Here is a 25,598-nt window from a genome sequence, read left to right on the forward strand (position 1 = left end):
CACAAATACCATCAAGACCTCCAGTGGTCAGGTTACATACTGACTGCTGCTGGTCCACTGTCTATCAGTTCACCTCAGCTAATAAAATAATGGAGTTTGACGTTTAACATTGCAGCCTTGAGGGATTGGTGGAGGAGGCCCTCCACATTACACAAATACAGGATGTGATTAGATTTGTTGGAGAGTTATAAAAACAATCATATCGTAATAGAGTGGAAAATTCCACAGCTAATCTTTTCATGTGTAATAACTATTAACTAATTATGTGCAGATAAGAAAACCCAATGAAACTGTTTGTACCTCAGAACAGTTCCCACTAACTTGCCAGCTTAAAAAATAGCTAAAGGAGTCATACATTAAAACATTAATTTGTTCTGCTGGGTAGCAAATGGGACGAATCAAGCACCGATTTGTCTGTTGTCCCCTCCAGAGATTGGACAGTTTGATGAGCTGAGCTGGTGATCCCTCTTCTCTGTGTCTGGGGACATAGTGTCCATCAACAGGGCACAGATATCATCAGCCTGAGAAAGGAGGAGGAAGTGGTCAGATGGAGAGTTAATGGGTGATAAGGGGTTTCCCCAGGCATGTCTGTAAACATATATTGGATGGGAATTGAAGTGAGCATACTACATCATTGTAAGCCAGAGACTTAGTTGTGCTACTACAAAGACATAACACATGCATACATTCACCATGTCTACCATTTTGAGCAAAAAACATAAGGGCTCTCTTGTTTATGGAAATAATCTTCACTGAATACTGAGCATTTCATTTGACATCTTCATGCTATCTGCTGTTAACCCTAGCAGAGGAAGGATGCTTACCGTGGCCAGGTCAAGTGCCGTCTGTCCCTACTGCTTCTTCATTGTAGGGTCAGCTTTGTGGGCCATCAGGAGAGTACACTGCTGAGTACAACCCTTCCGAGCTGCCTCGTGGAGAGGGGTGAAGGCCCCCTTGTCTATAGCATTCACACGTGTTGAACTTGATCAGGAGGGCTGCAATGTCCACATGCTGTAGAGGAGAGACAGAGGAGAGGACAGGAGAGACAGATGAGAGGAGAAGTGACAGAGGAGAGGACAGGAGAGACAGAGGAGAGGAGAAGTGACAGAGGAGAGGACAGGAGAGACAGAGGAGAGGAGAAGTGATAGAGGAGAGGACAGGAGAGACAGAGGAGAGGAGAAGTGACAGAGGAGAGGACAGGAGAGACAGAGGAGAGGAGAAGTGACAGAGGAGAGGACAGGAGAGACAGAGGAGAGGAGAAGTGACAGAGGAGAGGACAGGAGAGACAGAGGAGAGGAGAAGTGACAGAGGAGAGGACAGGAGAGACAGAGGAGAGGAGAAGTGACAGAGGAGAGGACAGGAGAGACAGAGGAGAGGCGTGAGAAAGACAAAGGACATGATTTAACCTCATCTTGACTTGCCCAAAGACAAATCAGAGTTACGAGTTGGATTACTTTCTGTAGGAAAGGGACCAACAACATAGTTTTAAAATAACTTTCAGAAAACAGTATGTAAGATTTATGGAAAGCATTATCATATTTCCTCATCAAAGTTCATAAAACATCTTAGATGCACACAAGCACCATTGTCAATCCAAATGTAGGAAGTAGAATATAATAATATTTGTATTTAACCAAGACACTGTAAAACTGTACCATTGAGGATCTGCTGCATGATTTGTTGTATTGAATCCTCTGCTGAGGTGTGGGAACATCGCCTGGTGACGTCAGCGGCCTGCAGCTCCACTGTAGTCAGCCAGGTAGCTCTCTGGTAGAGGCAATGAATCAGCCGCGGACAGCCTGGAACACACAAGTGAAATTGGATAAATGGCTTGCGATAAACAACGTTAGCTGGAATACACAGGAGGACCTCAGGTAAGTGGCATACGTAAAAATGTATGCACACATGACTGTAAGTCGCTTTGGATAAAAGCATCTGCTAAATGGCATATTATATTATATTATAAAACAAATGGTAAATGACACACACCAATAAATAAGTATGGAAAACATTGCGGGCAAACTGGGATAGAAAGCGTGGGTTTGTCGGTATTGGATCCTCTCTGCTCAGCTGATGTGTGGGAACATCGGCTGGTGATGTCAGCGGCCTGCAGCTTCCCTGTAGTCAGCCAGGTAGCAAAGAATTAACTGCGGCGGTAGCGTTACTACGAGACTGAAACACGCGAGAGGACCTCAGGTAAGTGGCATGTGAACACACATGACACTCACGCCAATAAAGTAAGTATGGAAAAAAATCTTCCCCCTTTGCAAGGCTTCCTCCTCGGTGGCATCCTGCCAATGCAAATACCAGCCAATTCCAGGTCGCCAGGTGGATAGGGCTGCTGCAATGCTTCCGAGTCAGGTCACCTGAATATAACAAAAATACCTCAGCCTCATCAACGTTACTTACACAGTAAGTGTGATCATGTGCAGCAGACACTTTCACATGATCAGCGTTGCCCTGGCCGTTCTGCCGCCCTAGGCAAGACAAAAAACTGCCGCCCCCCTCCTATCCCCGCTAAACTATGTCCAGAAGGGTCGGCAATAGGTTTGGCCTTGGGCCAATATTTTTCTCAGCAAAGAATCGGAGGAACAGAACATAATAGCAGCCCAATCCACATGCCAATGCTACAAAGAAAAAAATATGACAATTACACATCTGGTTAGTAGACTATATAATCAGTACAATGTCAATAACATTTTAAAATCTGATGACATTGATAAAATCACCAATGTCTCTATTAAATTCGTTTTTTATATTTCTGTGTGCGTTGATTGGGGAAAAACATCTTGCAATCAAAAGATAATGTTGGGCTGAAAAAGTCTCAAAAGAAGGTGGACCAGGTTCAGCGACTGCACGCTGCATGGCTGAAAAAAGGCCCTCAGATTGATTTCCTGCAGCAGCAGCACCACTGTCATCGGGGACGTGGAGTGACGAATCTGAGTCCAGGTCCTAGATAGTAGGGTCCCTGCTGGCATTGTTTGGAGGTGTGGCTAGGCCTGGTGCGACCAAATGTTCTCGTCCACCCAGAAAGCTGTCATCATCGGTGGAAGTGGATGGCTCGGACTCCTTCTGTTCGCCCTCTTCGCTGCTAGAACCGTTGAATGGGGTTTCGTCCGTCTTGGCGAATGAACGGGCTGTCCTTGGAGGCATGTTGAATCTCTTTGGTTTAGAGATTGTGCCTCTTTTCTCATTCATTAGACGTGGTAAAACATTTAGTTGCAAATCTCTATAGCTTACTTTTAGCAGAAATTATTTCCACTAGTATCTAGCTAACATTAACAGGAAAGGTTAGGCTACTGGCTTAATCACTAATCGTCTTCCTCACACACAAACATAAAAAAACAATACAATAGTTTAATTGGCTGATTTATTTTTATTAATGTTTCACAATTGGATAATCCTGTAAAAACACACACATATCACCATAGCTACCAATGATAGTGGGAATGAACTTCGGGGAGAAGCGGGAATGGGGTGGGGGCGGGAACTGCAGCAACGGCTAGGAGCTGGTGGCTGGGGCGCCGCCGGCGGTGTAGTACCCGATCAGGGGCAACGGAGGGTGGCAGCCAATTTCCAACATTCCGCCCCAAATTCAAGTGACCGTAGGTGACCGCCTAATCTTGCCTAATGGGAGGGCCGGCCCTGTCTGTACCTACTGTATTCCTTTGTTTTCCCTGTGGCATTGTGACCGCTTTTGAAGACAATCAGGGAAGGAGAAAATGGTAGGCACAGGAGTCGGGGTGAGTCAGACTTTTCCCTTGTCATCATGCCAAAAACACTCATCTTCAAAGTGATGGACACAGATAAGAGTTTGTTGGGTTGGTCTCCAATTAATCCACCTGACATTTGCTACCCACTGCTGCATCCTGGGCTTGTCATGAAATGGGAATCTGTGGGAAAAGATTATGTATTTTAATTGGAGGTCTTTGCCAAGTGTAAACAGTAAACAATAAATATACTAATCAGCCGTTTAACATTGCACAAATAAAGTAGGCCAACATACTTAGTGACAAATTAAACACAGTGAAATGGTTTCCAGTAAAAGTTAAATAGTGTGTCTTTTATACATGTAAACATTCAAAACATTAAACGAGATCATTACAGACCTATGAAAACCACATACAACACCAATAGAATCAACGATTACACCTCCAAAGTCCCTAGTTAATGCTGTGTTCATATTCACTCCATTTTAGGTCCCACAGGGCTGTTCCAACACAATATAATGACATCAAAGTGCATTCTAATAGTGTAAAAGGCTTTCGGACAAGATACCCCACATGGCTATCCAACTCGATGCAGACAGGACATTAGAATCAGGGAAATTGTGCTGACTCGAGCGCAGTGGAAGTGTCGACCCATTGTTCACCCGTCTTGGAATACCTGATGGTCAAATGCCGACCCTACTATCTCTCGAGGGACTTTTCAGCTGTTATCGTGACTGTTGTATACATTCCACCTATAGGTAACACTTTATTTGACGCATGGCGTCAACGCGGTCATGACTAGGGCTGTGGCGGTCACAAAATTTCATCAGCCGGTGATTGTCAAGCAGATAATTGACCATTAATTAACATAAACACATTTAGCAACTCCTGGCTTCCACACATAGCCTACAAGCCACTGATGCAGACCTTTTGGAACATATACATTGGGGAAAAAAAGTATTTAGTCAGCCACCAATTGTGCAAGTTCTCCCACTTAAAAAGATGAGAGAGGCCTGCAATTTTCATCATAGGTACACGTCACCTATGACAGACAAAATGTTGCTGGTATTTTGGCCCATTCCTCCATGCAGATCTCCTTTAGAGCAGTGATGTTTTGGGGCTGTCGCAGGGCAACACGGACTTTCAACTCCCTCCAAAGATTTTCTATGGGGTTGAGATCTGGAGACTGGCTAGGCCACTCCAGGACCTTGAAATGCTTCTTACGAAGCCACTCCTTCGTTGCCCAGGCGGTGTGTTTGGGATCATTTTCATACTGAAAGACCCAGCCACGTTTCATCTTCAATGCCCTTGCTGATGGAAGGAGGTTTTCACTCAAAATCTCACGATACATGGCCCCATTCATTCTTTCCTTTACACGGATCAGTCGTCCTGGTCCCTTTGCAGAAAAACAGCCCCAAAGCATGATGTTTCCACCCCCATGCTTCACAGTAGGTATGGTGTTCTTTGGATGCAACTCAGCATTCTTTGTCCTCCAAACACGACAAGTTGATTTTTTACCAAAAAATTATATTTTGGTTTCATCTGACCACATGACATTCTCCCAATCCTCTTCTGGATCATCCAAATGCACTCTAGCAAACTTCAGACGGGCCTGGACATGTACTGGCTTAAGCAGGGGGACACGTCTGGCACTGCAGGATTTGAGTCCCTGGCGGCGTAGTGTGTTACTGATGGTAGGCTTTGTTACTTTGGTCCCAGCTCTCTGCAGGTCATTCACTAGGTCCCCCCCGTGTGGTTCTGGGATTTTTGCTCACCGTTCTTGTGATCATTTTGACCCCACGGGGTGAGATCTTGCGTGGAGCCCCAGATCGAGGGAGATTATCAGTGGTCTTGTATGTCTTCCATTTCCTAATAATTGCTCCCACAGTTGATTTCTTCAAACCAAGCTGCTTACCTATTGCAGATTCAGTCTTCCCAGCCTGGTGCAGGTCTACAATTTTGTTTCTGGTGTCCTTTGACAGCTCTTTGGTCTTGGCCATAGTGGAGTTTGGAGTGTGACTGTTTGAGGTTGTGGACAGGTGTCTTTTATACTGATAACAAGTTCAAACAGGTGCCATTAATACAGGTAACGAGTGGAGGACAGAGGAGCCTCTTAAATAAGAAGTTACAGGTCTGTGAGAGCCAGAAATCTTGCTTGTTTGTAGGTGACCAAATACTTATGTTCCACCATAATTTGCAAATAAATTCATTAAAAATCCTACAATGTGATTTTCTGGATTTCTTTTTCTCATTTTGTCTGTCATAGTTGACTTGTACCTATGATGAAAATTACAGGCCTCTCTCATCTTTTTAAGTGGGAGAACTTGCACAATTGGTGGCTGACTAAATACTTTTTTTCCCCACTGTATATGCTTCATTTAGAGTTATCAATGTAACTTTAGTTGTTCTACAAACATTGGGCTATATTGTTTGATTTTTTAATACATTGTAAAGCTGCATGATGCAACTCTAATGATGATTTGAAAAAGTTGCTTGAAAGGCATGAGCTATGCTTAGTTTTTTTGCGCAGGCTGTACACACTTCAACAGTCTCTCATTCACAATTTGACAAGCACTTGATAATGCCTCGAATTTGCCGGCAGCATCCCCTTTGTGTGGCCGGAATGCCCCCCCAAAAAATCCATGCCCAATTGACCTATTCTGTGCGAAAAAATAAGTATTCCAAACATTGTTTGGGACAGTTGTGGGATGCGATAGATCCCAAATTAATACAACCACTAGCATCAAAAACATTTTTACTCAATGAGGCTGACGCAACAGATCAGAATGTTTAGCATACATTTTTTATAAACTGTTAGGCTGTTTCTTCACATTATAAGCGCAGCAATGCGCACACGACAGTAGGCTGTAAGTGCGAATGGTCCATTAGCGGGAAAACACCATTATCAAAATTGACCGCAAATGCGATTATGCATGTAATGCTTTTATTATAAAGGTGCATTTTTATGGTGTAAATGTTCTTCCCCAAACTTTAAAGTCACGCGCTGCTTATGTATGCCAGTTAGGCTTAACACCCCTTGTAAAGCTGAATAATTTGCTTAATTTTAAGGGGTTATTCGGCCACTTTAGTTGTGATACAAACCTTATCAAAACATATACAGTGCATTTGGAAAGTTTTCACACCCCTTGACTTTCTCCACATTTTGTTACGTTAAAGCCTTATTATAAAATAGATTTTTTTAAAATTCCCCTCATCAATTTACACAAAATACCCCATAATGACAAAGCAAAAACTGGTTTTTAGAATTTTTTTCAAATGTATATCAAATACAAAACTGAAATAACATATTTATTACATAAGTATGCAGACCCTTTACTCAGTACTTTGTTGAAGCACCTTTGGCAGCGATTACAGCCTCAAGTCTTCATTGGTATGATGCTACAAGGTTGGCACACCTCTATTTGCTGAGTTTCTCCCATTCTTCTCTGCAGATCCTCTCAAGCTCTGTCAGGAGATGTTCGATCAGGTTCATGTCCGGGCTCTGGCTGGGCCACTCAAGGACATTCAGAGACTTGTCCCGAAGTCACTCCTGCATTGTCTTGGCTGTATGCTTAGGTTCGTTGTCCTGTTGGAAGGTGAACCTTCGCTGCAGTCTGAGGTCCTGAGTGCTCTGGAGCAGGTTTTCATCAAATATCTCTCCGTACTTTGCTCCGTTCAGCTTTCCCTTGATCCTGACTAGTTTCCCAGTCACTGCCGCTGAAAAACATCCCCACAGCATGATGCTGCTACCACCATGCTTCAACGTAGGGATGGTGCTAGGTTTTCTTCAGATGTGACACTTGGCATTCAGGCCAAAGACTTCAATCTTGGTTTCATCAGACCAGAGAATCTTGTTTCTCATGGTCTGAGAGTCTTTATGTGCCTTTTGGCAAACTCCAAGTAGGCTGTCATGTGCCTTTTACTGAGGAGTGGCTTCCGTCTGGCCACTCGACCATAAAGGCCTGATTGGTGGAGTGCTGCAGAGATGGTTGTCCTTCTCCAAAAAGGAAGTTCTCCCCCGATTGCTCAGTTTGGCCAGGCAGCCAGCTCTAGGAAGAGTATTGCTGGTTCCACACTTCTTTAAGAATGATGGAGGCCACTGTGTTCTTGGGGACCTTCAATGCTGCATAATTTTTTGGTACCCTTCCCCAGATCTGTGCCTTGACACAAACCTGTCTCGGAGCTCTACGGACAATTCCTTCGACCTTATGGCTTGGTTTTTCCTCTGACATGAATTGTCAACTGTGGGACCTTATATAGACAGGTGTGTGCCTTTCCAAATCATGTACAATAAATTGAATTTAACATAGGTGGACTCCAATCAAGTTGTAGAAAGATCTCAAGGATGATCAATGGAAACAGGATGCACCTGAGCTCAATTTCTCATAGCAAAGGGTCTGAATATTTATGTAAATAAGGTATTTCTGTTTTTTGTATTCATACATTTGCAAACATTTCTAAAAACCTGTTTTCACTTTGTCATTATGGGATATTGTGTGTAGATTGATGAGGGAAAATGTGTGTTTAATCAATTTTAGAATAAGGCTGTAACGTAACAAACTGTGGAAAAAGTAAAGGGTTATGAAAACTTTCCGAATGCACTGTAGGCCTATGGGCTAGGCTACATGAGGTGTGTGACTATGATTAGAAAAAGTCAACAACAACAAAATGCATTGTTTCTTGCCTTACGCTGGGCATCATTCACAAGTTATAATATATAATTCACAAGTGATAGGCTAATATTGTCACTCATCAGACTATTCTTGATTTAATCTTGTCTTTACATATACTAAATAATATATGTGGGAAATTTGTTTTGATTTAGAATGGACCATTATCATGCACCTGTCTCAAAACAGGGGCTGTGGAAAAAATACATGTAATCTATGCACTTAAATAGCAAATGGAGGACTATCAGGAAATAACACTGATCATATATTTTCAAACTTTTACAGTTGAAGTTTAATCAGCTGTTGTGCATTATGATACAAAACACAGGAAAACATCATTTTGACTGCACTGGGCTTCTAAGCACGAGCAGTCAGTTCATATCTGATCCACTCCAGGTTATTGAGAGATTAACAGGAGATTAACAGGAGAACAGAATAAACATTACACCTGCTGTTTCTTGATATCGTGAAACACTCGTCCTAGCACACCAACTTTATGCTCTTTAGCGAGTCAGTGATTCCACTCAATCATTTTTAAGGACTATCTTAGGCCACGATGGCTCCACACCTCAACTTTATAGGTTTTCCATGCTCTTTCAATGTGCTGGGTGTGTGACATCGTGACGGGATCCACAAAATGCCTCCTGTGACAAACAGGGTGGTGCTCATAGCCGTTGGTCTGGAGGACCCCTGCATAGGCTCTCCACTCATCAGACACAATAGCAGCGCCTCTACGCACATATTTCCTGATGATGGAAAGAAGCAACTCTCGTGACCACCTCTTCATAATCTTCAGGATCGGCCTCCTGGATCTGAGCCCAACCTCCAAGATACCATAGACCCATTTCTTCAACAACCTCCAGGTATTTCCAAGCCTTCCACGATTATGCTACAAAGCAGAATAATAGAGAAAAAATAATGTATGTTTCATTAATTTAATACCCCTTTCACTCCTGGCCATTCTTAACCTCCCGAGCAAAGTAAGAATCGAGTGCTGATAGCTTCCGTCTGTCTGAGAATGCAATGAAATGGTGGCCAGTTCTGGTTTAAAAACATCCCCCTCTCGTTTTCGCTAATCTGCTGCTGTTCCATTGCCAGAATACTACATGTTTTAAAGCATCATTATTACATTGTATAAAAAATAAATAATGAATTACAATTTGATTATTGTTGTTCCCCATGTGGGGAACAGTGAACATGATTGCCAGCTCTGTTTGGAATCTCCACCACTGTATATATTTGTATTTGTATTTATTAGGGATCCCAAGGCAGCAGCTACTCTTCCTGGGGTCCAAACATATTAAGGCACTTACATAACATTTAAAACAAAAGATAAAACAGTACATCATGTAACATTATTGCACCACCACATATCTACAATACAAAATGTGTAGAGTGTGTGTGCTAGCGTTTGTGTGCGTGTATGCGTGTCTGTACCTGTGTGTGTGTCTCTTCACAGTCTCCGCTGTTCAATATGGTGGATTTTTATATGTTTTTAAAATCAGTTACCTGATATGGAGTCATGGCTCTATGTAGTACTGTGCGCCTCCCATAGTCTGTTCTGGACTTGGATTGTGAAGAGACCTTTGGTGGCATGTCTTGTGGGGTATGCATGGGTGTCCGTGCTGTGTGCTAGTAGTTTAAACAGACAGCTTGGAGCATTCAGCTTGTCAACACTTCTTACAAAAACAAGTAGTGATGAAGTCAATCTCTCCTCCACTTTGAGCTATGAGAGATTGACATGCATATAATTAATGTTAGCTCTCCGTGTACAATTGTAATTTTCCTGAGTCCCTCTTTGCGGCACATGACTGAACAGTATCCCAGGTGTGACAAAACTAGGGCCTGTAGGACCTGACTTGTTGATAGTGTTGTTAAGAAGGGAGATCAACGGTTATTATGGACAGACTTCTCCCCATCTTAGATAGAGTTGTATCAACATGTTTTGACCATGACAGTTTACAATCCAGGGTTACTCCAAGCAGTTTATTCACCTCAACTTGCTCAATCTCCACATTATTTATTTCAATATTTAGTTGAGATTTATGGTTTAGTGAATGATTTGTCCCAAATACAATACTTTTTGAAATATTTAGGACTAACATATTCCTTGCCACCCATTCTGAAACTAGCTGCAGCTCTTTGTTAAGTTTTGCAGTCATTTCAGTAGCTGTAGTAGCTGACGTGTATAGTGTTGTGTCATCCGCATATATAGACACACTGGCTTTACTCAAAGCCAGTGGCATGTCATTAGTAAATATTGAAAAAAGTAAGGGGCCTAGAATTCAGGAATTCCTGATTCTACTTGGATTGTTTTGGAGAGACTTCCATTAAAGAACACCCTCTGTGTTCTGTTAGACAGGTAACTCTTTATCCACAATATAGCAGGGGATGTAAAGACATAACACACATTTTTCCAGCAGCAGGATATGATAAATAATGTCAAAAGCCGCACTGAAGTCTAACAAAACAGCCCCCACAATCTTTTTATCATCAATTTCTCTCAGCCAATCATCAGTCATCTGTGTAAGTGCTGTGCTTGTTAAATGACCTTCCCTAGAAGTCTGCTGAAAGTCCCTTTTATTAACGGCTGAATTGCGGCTTATGTAATGATATTAAATGCTACTCAGGAATCTGCGTACCAAATGTAATAACACAATACTATTATTACATATACATTTACATTTTAGTCATTTAGTCATCTTATCCAGAGCGACTTACAAGTTGGATCTATTGCAACGTCTGCACAACGGGCAAATACCTGGTGCGTTTTTCGATTTTCAGAGTTTGGCCAGAACAGGGTTCATGGAACGCTTATCAATCCAATAATTTAATATTATAGTATAATATAATATTATTTTCAATGTTTCAATTTCTCAATTCTCTGATCCACTCAGTCTAGCCTATAAACTGAGTACCAATTTTTCAATTTCAAATGTTTATATGGCTTTGGTTATTAAATTTTTTTAAATGTAGGCTAACTTGTGTAGTTTGAAAAATGAACGTGTGTGGTTAGGAAAACTGGGTGATTCAAGTGGATGCTATAGGCTACAGTGCAGAGACCCGGTTCATCCAAAGTGAAGGTCATGTTTAGGCGAATAAACTATAAAGGAAAATATATTGCTACATATTACACTTTTTGAGTTATTTCATGAAATGTTGTTTTTAGAAAAGGGCATTTTTTTTAAGTACCGGGGTAACTGGCCCCCGGGGTTGCCAGTTACCCCGGTAGAAGACTATGGCATAGGGTTTCACACAAGTGTGTTAAAATCCATTTAATCAGTTTTATTTAGAAATTCTTTAGAAAGGAATACTTAAAAGTTAAGTCTAGTTGTCTTATTTTAATTATTTAAATAAAATATGGGGGTGGGGGGGAAATGGTGTTGCACATGTCACCATTAATATCTACACTATGAGGAGATTTGATGTTAAGTCCCTCTTTTTAACTCACCTGCACATTAATTTTCTTTGTTTGTTAATTTGTTCCTTTTCCATACAATCCATTATGTACAATCACACTAAATATGATTTGAATAATGCAATATTTTAAATCCCAGCAGTCTTTAAAATGACATTCAGGAGCAAAATGTTTTCAGTAGTTGTTTTTAATTCATTAAAAAAATATATATATTTGTTGGAAAATAATATTGGAATGGAATATAACTAATAACATTGGAATATAACATTTCATTTGTACATAGGTCACGAATAAAGCTATCCCCAGTAAAATTGGAGCACAACTCATGAGCCCACGTCCTGTACTGCTCACACCTAATTCAGTCCCCACCTGTGACTGAAAACGGGGAGAGATGCCAATTGAAAAGCTCTCTCTTAAAAACGTAGCTAGCTATCTAGCTATATGACATAAAATGCTGTGTAAAATAGCTAAAAGGCTATAAAGGAACATTAATTGTAAAGCAATCAGTCACTAGTGGAAACATTTACAACTGCAATTAAGTTACATTATATTTTTTATGTATTTTACCCTGGTAGTAAGGTTGCTAGCTAGCACTCCTAGCAACTTATGCTAACTAACTACAGTGGGGGAAAAAAGTATTTAGTCAGCCACCAATTGTGCAAGTTCTCCCACTTAAAAAGATGAGAGGCCTGTAATTTTCATCATAGGTACACGTCAACTATGACAGACAAATTGAGAAAAAAAAAATCCAGAAAATCACATTGTAGGATTTGTAATTAATTTATTTGCTAATTATGGTGGAAAATAAGTATTTGGTCACCTACAAACAAGCAAGATTTCTGGCTCGCACAGACCTGTAACTTCTTCTTTAAGAGGCTCCTCTGTCCTCCACTCGTTACCTGTATTAATGGCACCTGTTTGAACTTGTTATCAGTATAAAAGACACCTGTCCACAACCTCAAACAGTCACACTCCAAACTCCACTATGGCCAAGACCAAAGAGCTGTCAAAGGACACCAGAAACAAAATTGTAGACCTGCACCAGGCTGGGAAGACTGAATCTGCAATAGGTAAGCAGCTTGGTTTGAAGAAATCAACTGTGGGAGCAATTATTAGGAAATGGAAGACATACAAGACCACTGATAATCTCCCTCGATCTGGGGCTCCACGCAAGATCTCACCCCGTGGGGTCAAGATGATCACAAGAACGGTGAGCAAAAATCCCAGAACCACACGGGGGGACCTAGTGAATGACCTGCAGAGAGCTGGGACCAAAGTAACAAAGCCTACCATCAGTAACACACTATGCCACCAGGGACTCAAATCCTGCAGTGCCAGACGTGTCCCCCTGCTTAAGCCAGTACATGTCCAGGCCCGTCTGAAGTTTGCTAGAGTGCATTTGGATGATCCAGAAGAGGATTGGGAGAATGTCATATGGTCAGATTAAACCAAAATAGATATTTTTGGTAAAAACTCAACTCGTCGTGTTTGGAGGACAAAGAATGCTGAGTTGCATCCAAAAAACACCATACCTACTGTGAAGCATGGGGGTGGAAACATCATGCTTTGGGGCTGTTTTTCTGCAAAGGGACCAGGATGAATGATCCGTGTAAAGGAAAGAATGAATGGGGCCATGTATCATGAGATTTGGAGTGAAAACCTCCTTCCATCAGCAAGGGCATTGAAGATGAAACGTGGCTGGGTCTTTCAGCATGAAAATGATCCCAAACACCGCAACGAAGGAGTGGCTTCGTAAGAAGCATTTCAAGGTCCTGGAGTGGCCTAGCCAGTCTCCAGATCTCAACCCCATAGAAAATCTTTGGAGGGAGTTGAAAGTCCGTGTTGCCCAGCGACAGCCCCAAAACATCACTCTAGAGGAGATATGCATGGAGGAATGGGCCAAAATACCAGCAACAGTGTGTGAAAACCTTGTGAAGACTTACAGAAAACGTTTGACCTTTCATTGCCAAGAAAGGGTATATAACAAAGTATTGAGAAACTTTTGTTATTGACCAAATACTTATTTTCCACCATAATTTGCAAATAAATTCATTAAAAATCATTTTCCCTCATTTTGTCTGTCATAGTTGACGTGTACCTATGATGAAAATTACAGGCCTCTCTCATCTTTTTAAGTGGGAGAACTTGCACAATTGGTGGCTGACTAAATACTTTTTTCCCCCACTGTAGCTGGCTAACATTTACTGCTAATGAAGTTGCTAGCTAGTAAGTTAGCATAAACTAGAGGTAACTGGGCTAGTCATTGTCTAAATGACAGGTAGAAACACATTCATAACCATAAAGGGGTAACTAGCCCCCAACACACACATCCAACATATTACTACTTTACAAAAATATGATCTAAATGTTTCTCTCTAACAAGTAGATTATTTATCTTAAGTCTTTCCTATTTGTATATTATTTTTTTAATATATATATATATATATATATATATATATATATATATAGCTCTAACTTCATTGGAATATATTTACAACTTTTTCCCAAAAAAAGATAAACTTACCACAAAATCATTTTGTTGAACTATGTCCAAAATCACAGAACATTTTTGTTGAGCAAGAGCAGTGGCAGTCTGGGAAATTGTTGGGGAAATAATTTGGTGACATCTTGTGGTCTTAATGTGAATTACAGGGGGAGGGCCAGTTACCCCAGGGGGCTAGTTACCCTCTAGTACCCTAATTTAAATGCATACCCTATGGTGTTTGTATCTGTATAATAAAGCCATTTAAAATAGTTTTTGTTAGAATAGTATTTTTGGAATTTGACTTAATTTCACACTCCTCTACAAAAGCAACAAATGCAATAACATAGGCCTAATACTGTTTTTGTAATGAAAGTGCATGCATATTTGCAGCACACAGTCACAAAGACCATAGCCTATATTTAACCTTTATCTTTATTTAACCATGTTAATATATATATATATTTTTTTAACCATGTATTTCACCTTTTTCTCACCCAGATCGGTCTCATGAAAATGTAATAATAATTTATTAAATTATTAATCCCCCGTTAAAAGAGACACATGCACGCAATGATTCTTGTTTAATTAAACAAGGCCTATATTTGTTATTTCCATGTTATTGTAAAACCATGTTCTGTTGTGGTGACAGACACAGAGATTTCGGTTCCCTGCCTCTCATCCAGAACTCTCAGCACGTGTCTTTTAACAGGGCTGTCCAGTCCATTTGAAATTGTTAGTTTTTTTTATGGGGTTATTTATTTATAATGTTCACCCTGATTCACAGCAATGAGATGCTACGAAAAACATGTTCATATTGAAAACAAAAAATAACTATAGAGAAACTGAAGCCCTTTGTTATTCCTTATATCCCTGATGTATGAAATTTGAACAAAATAATCACACAGATATGCAAAAGTACAAAATGTATTGTCTGAAAGGTCAGATAAAGACAACAGGAACCACTTTCTTTATACAATAGAGTCCCAACCCTATGAGTCTTAACTAAATCAACCAATCACCGTTAAAAGTCCAAGTCCCGCCCTACACGCAACTCAATTCGATAGTAATCCAATCCGTCAGTGACGTGTCGGTAAAAGCACGTAAACTCAAAGTCATTTGTAATCCAACAAAAAGGAATACTTCACCAGCCTTAAAAAGTAAAGGAATAACGGCGTAGCAAATAAAATAGCAATGTGGTTGAGGTAGGCCTATGTGATTCCGCTTTGAAATCATTCAAAAACGCTGAAGCCTTTGACAAATAGCCATAAACGTTGTAAACCATAGCCAATAGCCCCTACCTCATTGCCAATTTGGTTTTCAAAATGTGAGGCACTTTTCCCTGCGACTGTGTAGAGAACACAAGGTGACGCAGTCCAGGAGATCGACAGGTCAGGTCTTTACGCACGGCATCAGAGTTTCAAAGGATGCACCATATATGCTCAGGGGGCCATGGACAGAGCTCATTTTTTTATATATCATACCAAATTATTGATGTAGCTTAGGCTCATCAGAACTGTCCAGATCCTCACATAGGCTAAACTAAAAACTGTTCTCCGTTGGTCATGACCACTGAATAGGCTAGATCATTGGTCATGACGCGCAAATTTCACCCGACCGAGGCTGCTTGCCCATGATTAAAAGCCTCTATAATGGAATATCGAAGGACATTCATGCTTTCTGTAAAATCAAGTGGTTATGTTGTGTAGCCTAAGCTAATAGTAGCAGTTGGCACTAAATCTTGTAGTGATCGCTTGCATGTTATGGAGCCTATCCACAATTATATTGTCGGTTCCCGACGGGTTCGTGTTAAGATACGAATAGACAATTAATTGGTCAAAACATAGTTTACGGTGCATGGAAACCGATAATCTAAAACACAACATTTGAATAAACAAACCATTGTTCTGTTTCTCCTTATTCAATATTTTCTTTAGACACTGAAAACAAAAAAGCTAAATGTTTAGCCTATGTGTTTTTTTTTAAATGTCAGGTTTAAATCAAATGAATGAGGAATGACCCTTTTCTCATTTTTTATCTTTTCATCTAATAAATATTAATTGGCCAAAACTTAGGCTACCCCTACAGGTCCTTTTTTGAAAATTACAGAATGGGTTCCGAGGCAGAAGAATGAGCGCCAAGAAAAGATGAACGCATGCGAGGCAGGTGCACAGGCCAGTGGCACAGCGCCATCTGCTGTTCAATTGCAGTTCAACTGCTTTGGCAGGGTGAGTATTTATTTTTTCCCTTTGCAGTAATGTTACCATTACTTTTGGAACCAGGTTTAATTTGTCAACCAAAACAACAATAATATACTCTAGATTTGTTTAATGTTATCCGTGAGATATTGGAATAATGTCCTTTGATACAATTATTAATATTTAGCATGGGTTTTAATGTCAATCAGGACCTTACTCAAGATAGATAGATAGATAGATAGATAGATAGATAGATAGATAGATAGATAGATAGATAGATAGATAGATAGATATATCTATATTGTCCTCAAAGAGGACATTTGTTTTCACAGCCTGTACAGTAAACTACTGTATATTCACCAACAGTTAACATCATCATTATATTTAAAAAACGTCATCACACTCAACCCACCACCATCATAAAGGTGACATCTAGACAAGACATTATGACATAACATAACTTCATGGTAGTTATCAGGAGGGAAGTTTGTTGAGCTCAGTGATGGCAAAAGGAACAAAGCTCTAGCCAAAGCATGCCTTTTTGCACAGCAGGATCCCGTGTATCTGAGGCTGGATAGGAGGGGAGTGTTTTAATGGCAGTCTGTGTGATCTTGAGTACTTTGTTTTCTATTAGTGACTGTGGGCATTGTAAAATAGCAGGATGTGGAGCCATAGAGGAATACGTCTAGATGATGCCAACTCCTTAAAATGCTAAATGTATGAAAGAAAGCCTATAATACCACTGCATGATAAACTATGAAAAACATTGTTTAACTTGAGTCTGCTTAACAGATGATTATCCATCTTCCTCGTCTGTTTAACAGATGATGATCCATCTTCCTCCTCGAAAGGGAAATGAATGGCAAAGACAAAGCCAGCAAAGTCCAGGACTACTCAAGGTGAAGTAATGGGTAGGTTTGGGCCCACACTTCAATTATATGAGCAGTAACAGGCATTTCTACACGTCAACATTTAGCCCTTTTTGGTTTTTGATATATTATAAATGAACTTTAACTTAAAGCTACAATATGTACATTTTTGGGCTACCTGACCAAATTCTGTGTTATAGATCTGTCATTCTCATTGTAAGCATGTCTAAGAAGCGGTAGATATGTTCTATGTGCACTATTTCTATGCTTTGTTTTTGCATCTTTTACTTTCGGTTTTGTAAACCAGCTTCAAACAGCTGAAAATACAATATTTTTGGTTATGGAAAATATATTTCACAGTGGTTTAGATGGTACAATGATACTCTACACAATGACTGCTTGTTTTGTCACATAAACTGAAATATTCAAATTTTAGCAACCATGAAATGGCAGAGCAATTTCTGAATATTGCACCTTGAAACAAAACAAGGGTAGTTGTAGTATATATCAGCTGTTTCTTTTAAAGTTTAGAAGTAATAAACAATCAAAGCAAAATAGGCCAATTTGCACCATACTAACACTGAAGTCTGTCCATGTTCGGTTTTGAGCTATGATGTCCTCTGCTGTCAGTGTCTAGTCCAACAACACGGACCCAGGGGTTTTGGCAGCTCACGTGCCCATGATTCACTTAAGCTTGTGCTAGGTCTAAAAACAATCCATAGCCCCTAATCCCTCGGTAACTTTCAGACAGGCCAAAGGATAACTGTGAGACAGACTTTAAAACATTGTTTAACTTGAGTCTTTATTGAGTTCTGTTCTTTATTTAAAAACAGATGATGACCCATCTATTGAAGATGTGGAGCCACTGGGGCAAATTCAAACAAAGTCCAGGGGTACTCAAATACGTAAATTGGGGCCTGCACTTTCATTATATGAGCAAAAACAGAAATTTCGACACATCAATAATTTGCCATTTCTTAATTTTTCTATATTATGCATCGACTGTTACTTTAGAGGTTTAAAAGTAATAAACAAGCAAAGCAATATAGCCACTATTACAACATAACAACACTAAAGTCAGTCTTAACTCTTTTTTGACATATGATGACCTCTAGGACAATTGTTATTCTGGCCCGCCTTCAGATTTGATCCCTCCTTGTTTTTCGGTGCAAAAGAGAAAACTGTACCAAATCTCTAATATACCACATCATTATGTTCTGTAATCATTGTTTAGTTCAGGTTTTAAATAGCCCTATTCTTCTGTAATTAATACCGTCTGGTATTAGTGCGCCAGCGCAGTAAGTTTCAGTTACTGTTGGACCGGGCCTGAGTGTAATGACCACTACCACTAGTGGTCCTCTGTAGCTCAACTGGTAGAGCACGGCACTTGTAACGCCAAGGTAGTGGGTTCGATCCCTGGGACCACCCATACACAAAAATGTATGCACGCATGACTGTAAGTCGCTTTGGATAAAAGCGTCTGCTAAATGGCATATTATTATTATTTATTATTACTACAGTATGTACTGTGATGATACTGTTGAGTAAACATTGGTAAACCTTATCCAAGTTGTCTTATCTTTGGATAACATTGGTTTAACATTGGTTAACAGTCCAACAGTAACTGAAACTTACTGCGCAGGCACACTAATAACAGAGAGATAGCACCGTTATTACAGAATTATAGGGCTATTTAAAACATGAACTTAACAATCATGTTATGTCATCATGATGTTAAAAAACACAATGCAATATGATCTCATGACATTTGGGCAAAATATTGTCTTTCAGTGTCAGGACTGAGACAACACTCAATCTACTTTATCCAATTTAGAAATGAGAGCGAAGGCCTCCTCCAAAATCAGAGACCGTGTGAGATAGAGGTATAATGTGCACTCCAATAAAATGTTGCTAAGTGGGATGATTTTATACTTTGTTGCAGAAGCCAATTATAAATCCCCTACTGCAATGTCCGAGATAAACAAACTGAGGGGCCAGCTGCCTGCTAAAGATGAAGTTATGTCTCATGATCAAAAGGTGGGCCTGACTGGACTCTCTCTCTCTCGCTCGCTCGCACGCATGCATGCACGCAAACACACACACACACACACACACACACACACACACACACACACACACATTCCCCAATAACCTGTTTAGTTATGTTTGCCACAGTTTGCTGTAATTATGGATATTGCAATCTCTTCTTATTTTGTTTCTATTATTGAATTAAAGTTTCAATATTATTTCATATTTATTGGTTGGTTGGTTGGTTATAGTAGTTTTATTTGAGGGTACATTGTGCTTGATTGAGAATGGAACAGTCCAAAAACATTAGATTCTCAAACCCTTTTAGTCATTTATTATCAAACAGTATCCTTCAAATACTATAACATTTCCTCCCAAACTTCTTTGTGTGCTTTGAAATGTTTCGACTTAGAAGCACATGTACTAATTGTAAGAAAGACTACCTGTTGGTGTAATCTATTTGGTCAAAAGCCTTGGAAAGGTCTGTCATGACTAAGGTGGTTCGTGAGGATGGGATGTCAGATTATACAGACAGTCAAGCATACTGAGTTGGGCATGTGTAGATTATCTTTTGGTCTTACTTCAAAACAGGATTGTTGCTTGAATAAATTATACAATTTGCAGGTGTCTACATCTCAGGGAGTAAGGAGGAAGAGGATGAATATGATGATGATGATGATGATGATGATGATGACAGCTCCTCCAATGAGGACATCTCCGATGAGGAGGCAGCAAGTCAGAGCAAGAAGCAACACAAGATGATGAAGAAGAAGAAAGAGCAACCTCTTCGTCTCAGATGTAAGTCTCTCTCTCTCTCTCTCTCTCTCTCTCTCTCTCTGTGTCTTTGTCTCTCCATCCATCCCTTCAACATTTAATATGTATTTATTTAGGAAATGTACCTTTTCTAGATTTGTTTTATTTTATCTGCAAGGTTGGATTTCATTCAGGTTATTGGTAATGTCTTGCAGGGATAGCAAACCAGCTCTTTGTCTATGTTATATAGTATATTGTTGACTATGTGTTTTATACAGTTGCCTAACCGGTATTCTACTTTGTCGGGGGTTAACCCCTTACACTTGTGGAATTTGACCTATGTGGATAGGGCAAAATTAAAATGTTTTTAACAGAAGAACCATAAAAAGCAAATACAGTGCCTTTTGAAAGTATTCAGACCCCTTTACTTTTTCCACATGTTTTACGATACAGCCTTATTATAAAATGGATTCAATAAAATAAAATCCTCAGCAAACTACACACAGTAACCCATAATGACGAAGCAAATTTTGCAAAGTTATGAAAAATAAAAAACAGTAATACCTTATTTATGTTAGTATTCAGAACCTTTGCTATGAGATTCAAAATTGAGCTCAGGTGCATCCTGTTTCCATTGATCATCCTTGAGATGTTTATACAACTTGATTGGAGTCCACCTGTGGTAAATTCAATTGATTGGACATGATTTGGAAATGCACACACCTGTCTATATAAGGTCCCACAGTTGACAGTGCATGTCAAAGCAAAAACCAAGCCATGAGGTTGAAGGAATTGTCCATAGAGCTCTGAGATAGGATTGTGTCGTGGCACAGATCTGGGGAAGGGTACCAAGAACACAGTTGCCTCCATCATTTGTGAATGGAAGACGTTTGGAACCACCAAGACTCTTCCTAGAGCTGGCCGCCCGGCCAAACTGAGCAATCGGGGAAGAAGGGCCTTGGTCAGGGAGGTGACCAAGAACCCGATGGTCACTCTGACAGAGCTCTAGAGTTCCTCTGTGGAGATGGGAGAACCTTCCAGAAGGATAACCAATCACTCCACCAATCAGGCCTTTATGGTAGAGTGGCCAGACGGAAGCCACTCCTCAGTAAAAGGCACATGACAGCCCACTTTGAGTTTGCCAAAAGGCACCTAAAGACTCTTAGACCATGAGAAACAAGATTTAATTATTTGGCCTGAATGCCAAGCGTCACGTCTGGAGGAAATCTGGCACCATCCCTACGGTGAAGCATGGTGGTGGTAGCATCATGCTATGAGGATGTTTTTCAGTGGCAGGGATTGGGAGACTAGTCAGGATCGAGGCAAAGATGAGTGGAGCAAAGTAAAGAGAGTTCCTTGATGAAAACCTGCTCCAGAGCACTCACTACCGCAGACTGGGGCGAAGGTTCACCTTCCAACAGGACAGGGATACCCTAAGCACACAGCCAAGACAGCACAGGTGTGGCTTCAGGACAAGTCTCTGAATGTCCTTGAGTGGCTCAGCCAGAGCCCGGACTTGAACCTGATCGAACATCTCTGGAGAGACCTGAAAATAGCTGTGCAGCAACGCTCCCCATCCAACCTGACAGACCTGCAGGATCTGCAGAGAAGAAAGGGAGAAACTCCCCAAAAACAGGTGTGCCAAGCTTGTAGCGTCATATCCAAGAAGACTGTAGGCTGTAATCGCTGCCAAAGGTGCTTCAAGAAAGTACTGAGTAAAGGGTCTGAATACTTATGTAAATGTGATATTTCAGTTGTTTATTTTTAGTAAAATTATCAAACATTTCTAAAAACCTGTTTTTGCTTAGTCATTATGGGGTATTTTGTGTAGATTGATGAGGGGGGGAAACAATGTAATCAATTTTAGAATAAGGCTGTAACGTAACAAAATGTGGAAAAAGTCAAAGGGTCTGAATACTTTCCGAATGCACTGTACATGACCATGGAAGCAATTGAAAGTGAACACTGGAGATTATGGGGAAATTATCAGACCAAAGGTGAGAACACAACAGTTCACAAGACTGCATCCAAACATTACACTGTTGATTTCATGTGCATTTTACATTTACTTTCCTTTAACAGCATTTGTCAATAACAAAATAAAAAAATACTCTGGAAACATTTAGTAAGATAATAAGAATATTAATTAACATTTTGGAGTAGGTGCAAGATAAGAAAAAAACTATTAGAAGGGTTTGATTGAGAGGTCTAGCTGATTTTTCCAAGTGGCCACACACCTCTCCAAACTGTGCACAGTTCCTAAGTAATTACAATGCACTTTTATGACGCAAGGAAAGAGACTTCGACTGTGAGGTTATTTTTTGAGCTCTCCTAGCTGTGCCATTGAGTAACTAGAGCAAGCACACTTGTAGTTCCCACCATCACACAATTACTGTTGTTATTTACGCAATCCAAAAACGTTCCATTATAAATCGCAATCTGGGTCAGGTGAGCATAATTTGAAAGTTTATTCTATTGCGAATATGGCTAGCTAAGTTATAAAATACGATCTTACAGTGTTAGGCTTTCAATAGGCACCTCAGACAAACATATTGTAATTTTGGTGCACATAGAATGGAGTCATGAGTAAATTCAAGTGCTGCAATTCTTTTTCACAATACGACAAACATAGGCTCATTCTGTTCAGGACAATCCAGGGTATAACGCAAGTCATCCTTGTAACTGTGGATCAAACATAGCGATCATAAGCATTGATACTGTAAATTACATGAGTTTTCAAATATGGAAACGGGTGTGTGTGTTTTGCATGTATGACATCAAAGCATTTTTTATTATAATCCTTAACGTCTCATCTTTCAGAACACATCGACTCCTCTCGGTTTACAGCATTCCCCTCACTCAGACAACAAAGCATTTGCAAAAGTTGCGCAATTAGCTGGAGGGATGGGGGCAACTAAGTTTATAAAGGCTGTCAGTCAAAACCGATACAGCGCTGTGAAGCGGAGAACCAGACCTCTGACATCATGTATAGCATGTTACTCTACAGCCACTGCGTTCCAATTGAGGCACTTATCAATGACAAAATCTGCAATTTTCAACCAACGGGATGGCAGGGGGTGTGAGTGGAAAGGGCTACGTGCCTTACACAACGACAGGAGATGGGAGGCTACATGGGATAAGAGAACAGCCTCCCAGTGACGATAACACAGTTATGCTTACTTTTATAAACGCACAGTACATAGAGACATCGCTAATTGTTGGCCATGGAAATTTGGTGAGAAGTCATGGAAAAGTCATGAAATTCCATCTGTCAAAATGTATATAAACCCTGATGCTCTGCATCTTAGTTTGACCTGTAGTCCTTGACCGCATAATTTCCTAGTTGGGTGGGCCAGACTTGTCCCCCGTCTCCTCTCCTCGTCCTTGGGATATCACAACTGAATAATATTATTTGTTTCTACAGTGTGCGACAGCGGACCGATGATTAAGAGATTTCAGAAGTGTCTGACGGTCTTCCAGAAATTCGGGTCCATGAGGAAACACAGTGGCAACACAGTGGCACGCACAGCCCCTATTGCAGAGCTCCACCTGGCTGACCCCAATGTCTTCTCTACAATTAAAAGACTGAAGGGCTAGAAGATGTCGGAGTACATCCACATTTGTGGTGCTGTAATAACCGGGGAGGTTGTGGAGAAAATTCAGAGGATGAAAGATAAGGGGGCCCTCCTTCTCATTGCATACAAAATGGTTTAACCTGTGTCCCTGTGTGTGTTGTGTGTAAGTGTGCAATTCTGGACGCACTCTAACGCACTTCTGCTCTCTGTTCTACCCCACCCCTCTCTCGCGCGCTCTCTCTCTCTCTCTCTCTGTCCCTCTCTCACTGACTCTCTGTCTGTCTGGATTTGTGACTGCTGTCTGAGCTCCACAACAGGGGCCGAGTGCACCATTGTGTTTCTATGGTTACAATACACACACACAAAGACTGCACAAACACACAAAGTTGGCTCAGTTTTGTTGAAATGGCCACTTTTATGTTCTATGTACTTACAACACTCAGACGCAGGCTCCAGGCTACTTTTTCCCCCAACTCCAACCTCCCTAGCAGCTCAATTGTAACCTGATTTACATAACAAATGGCACAAGCGCTCCTAAAATATATACAGTGCCTTCGGAAAGTATTCAGACCCTTTGACTTTTTCCACGTTTTGTTAGGTTACAGCCTTATTCTAAAATGGATTCGAATAATCACACAATACCCCATAATGACAAAGCAAAAACAGTTTTTTTGCAATTGTTGCTAATTTATATATTTTTTTAAACAAACATACATATCACATTTAAATAAGTATTCAGACGCTTTACTCAGTACTTTGTTGAAGCACCTTTGGCAGTAATTACAGCCTCAAGTCTTCTTGGGTATGACGCTATAAGCTTGGCACACATGTATTTGGGGAGTTTCTCCTATTTTTCTCTGCAGATCCTCTCAAGCTCTGTCAGGTTGGATGGGGAGTGTTGCTGCACAGCTATTTTCAGGTCTCTCCAGAGATGTTCCATCAGGTTCAAGTCCGAGCTTTGGCTGGGCCACTCAAGGATATTCAGAGATTTCTCCCGAAGCCACTCCTGCGTTGTCTTGGCTGTGTGCTTAGGGTCATTGTCCTGTCGCCCCAGTCTGAGGTCCTGAGCACTCTGGAGCAGGTTTTCATCAAGGATCTCTCTTTACTTTGCTCCGTTCATCTTTGCCTGGATCTTGACAGGTCTCCCAGTGCCTGCCATTGAAAAACACCCCCATAGAATGATGCTGCCACCATGCTTCACTGTAAGGATGGTGCCAGGTTTCCTCCAGACGTGACGCTTGGCATTCAGGCCAAAGAGTTCAATCTTGGTTTCAGCAGACCAGATAATCTTGTTTCTCATGGTCTGAGAGTCTTTAGGTTCCTTTTGGAAAACTCCAAGTGGGCTGTCACGTGCCTTTTACTGAGGAGTGCCTTCAATCTGGCCACTCTACCGTAAAGGCCTGATTGGTGGAGTGTTGCAGAGATGGTTTTCCTTCTGGAAGGTTCTCCCATCTCCACAGAGGAACTCTAGAGCTCTGTCAGCGAGTGACCATCGTGTTTTTGGTCACCTCCCTGACCAAGGCCCTTCTCCCCCGATTGCTCAGTTTGGCCGTGCGGCCAGCACTAGGAAGAGTCTTGGTGGTTCCAAACTTCTTCCTTTTAAGAATGATGGAGGCCACTGTGTTCTTGGGAACCTTCAATGCTGCAGACATTTTTTGGTACCCTTCTCCAGATCTCTGCCTCGACACAATCCCGTCTCGGAGCTCTACGGACAATTCCTTCAACCTATTGGCTCTGTTTTTGCTCTGAAATGCACTGTCAGCTGTGGGACCTTATATAGACAGGTGTGTGCCTTTCCAAATCATGTCCAATCAATTGAATTTACCACAGGTGGACTCCAATCAAGTTGTAGAAACATCTCAGGGACGATCAATGGAAACAGGATGCACCTGAGG

At 40.8% G+C, this 25,598-nt stretch overlaps 1 protein-coding gene and 1 long non-coding RNA gene across 6 annotated transcripts in view; both read left to right on the top strand.

The window, feature by feature from the left end:
- Positions 1-25,598, top strand: part of LOC121555266 (membrane-associated guanylate kinase, WW and PDZ domain-containing protein 2) — a 333,480-nt gene that overhangs the window by 94,881 nt on the left and 213,001 nt on the right. The window lies entirely within an intron of this gene.
- On the top strand, positions 16,343-24,288 carry LOC121555268. The gene is made up of 5 exons (XR_005997868.2): positions 16,343-16,508; positions 17,303-17,389; positions 19,290-19,384; positions 20,000-20,173; positions 23,553-24,288. It is a non-coding gene; the product is annotated as an uncharacterized LOC121555268 (long non-coding RNA).

Source organism: Coregonus clupeaformis, chromosome 11 (genome assembly GCF_020615455.1).
Source record: "Coregonus clupeaformis isolate EN_2021a chromosome 11, ASM2061545v1, whole genome shotgun sequence".
Classification (NCBI taxonomy): domain Eukaryota; kingdom Metazoa; phylum Chordata; class Actinopteri; order Salmoniformes; family Salmonidae; genus Coregonus; species Coregonus clupeaformis.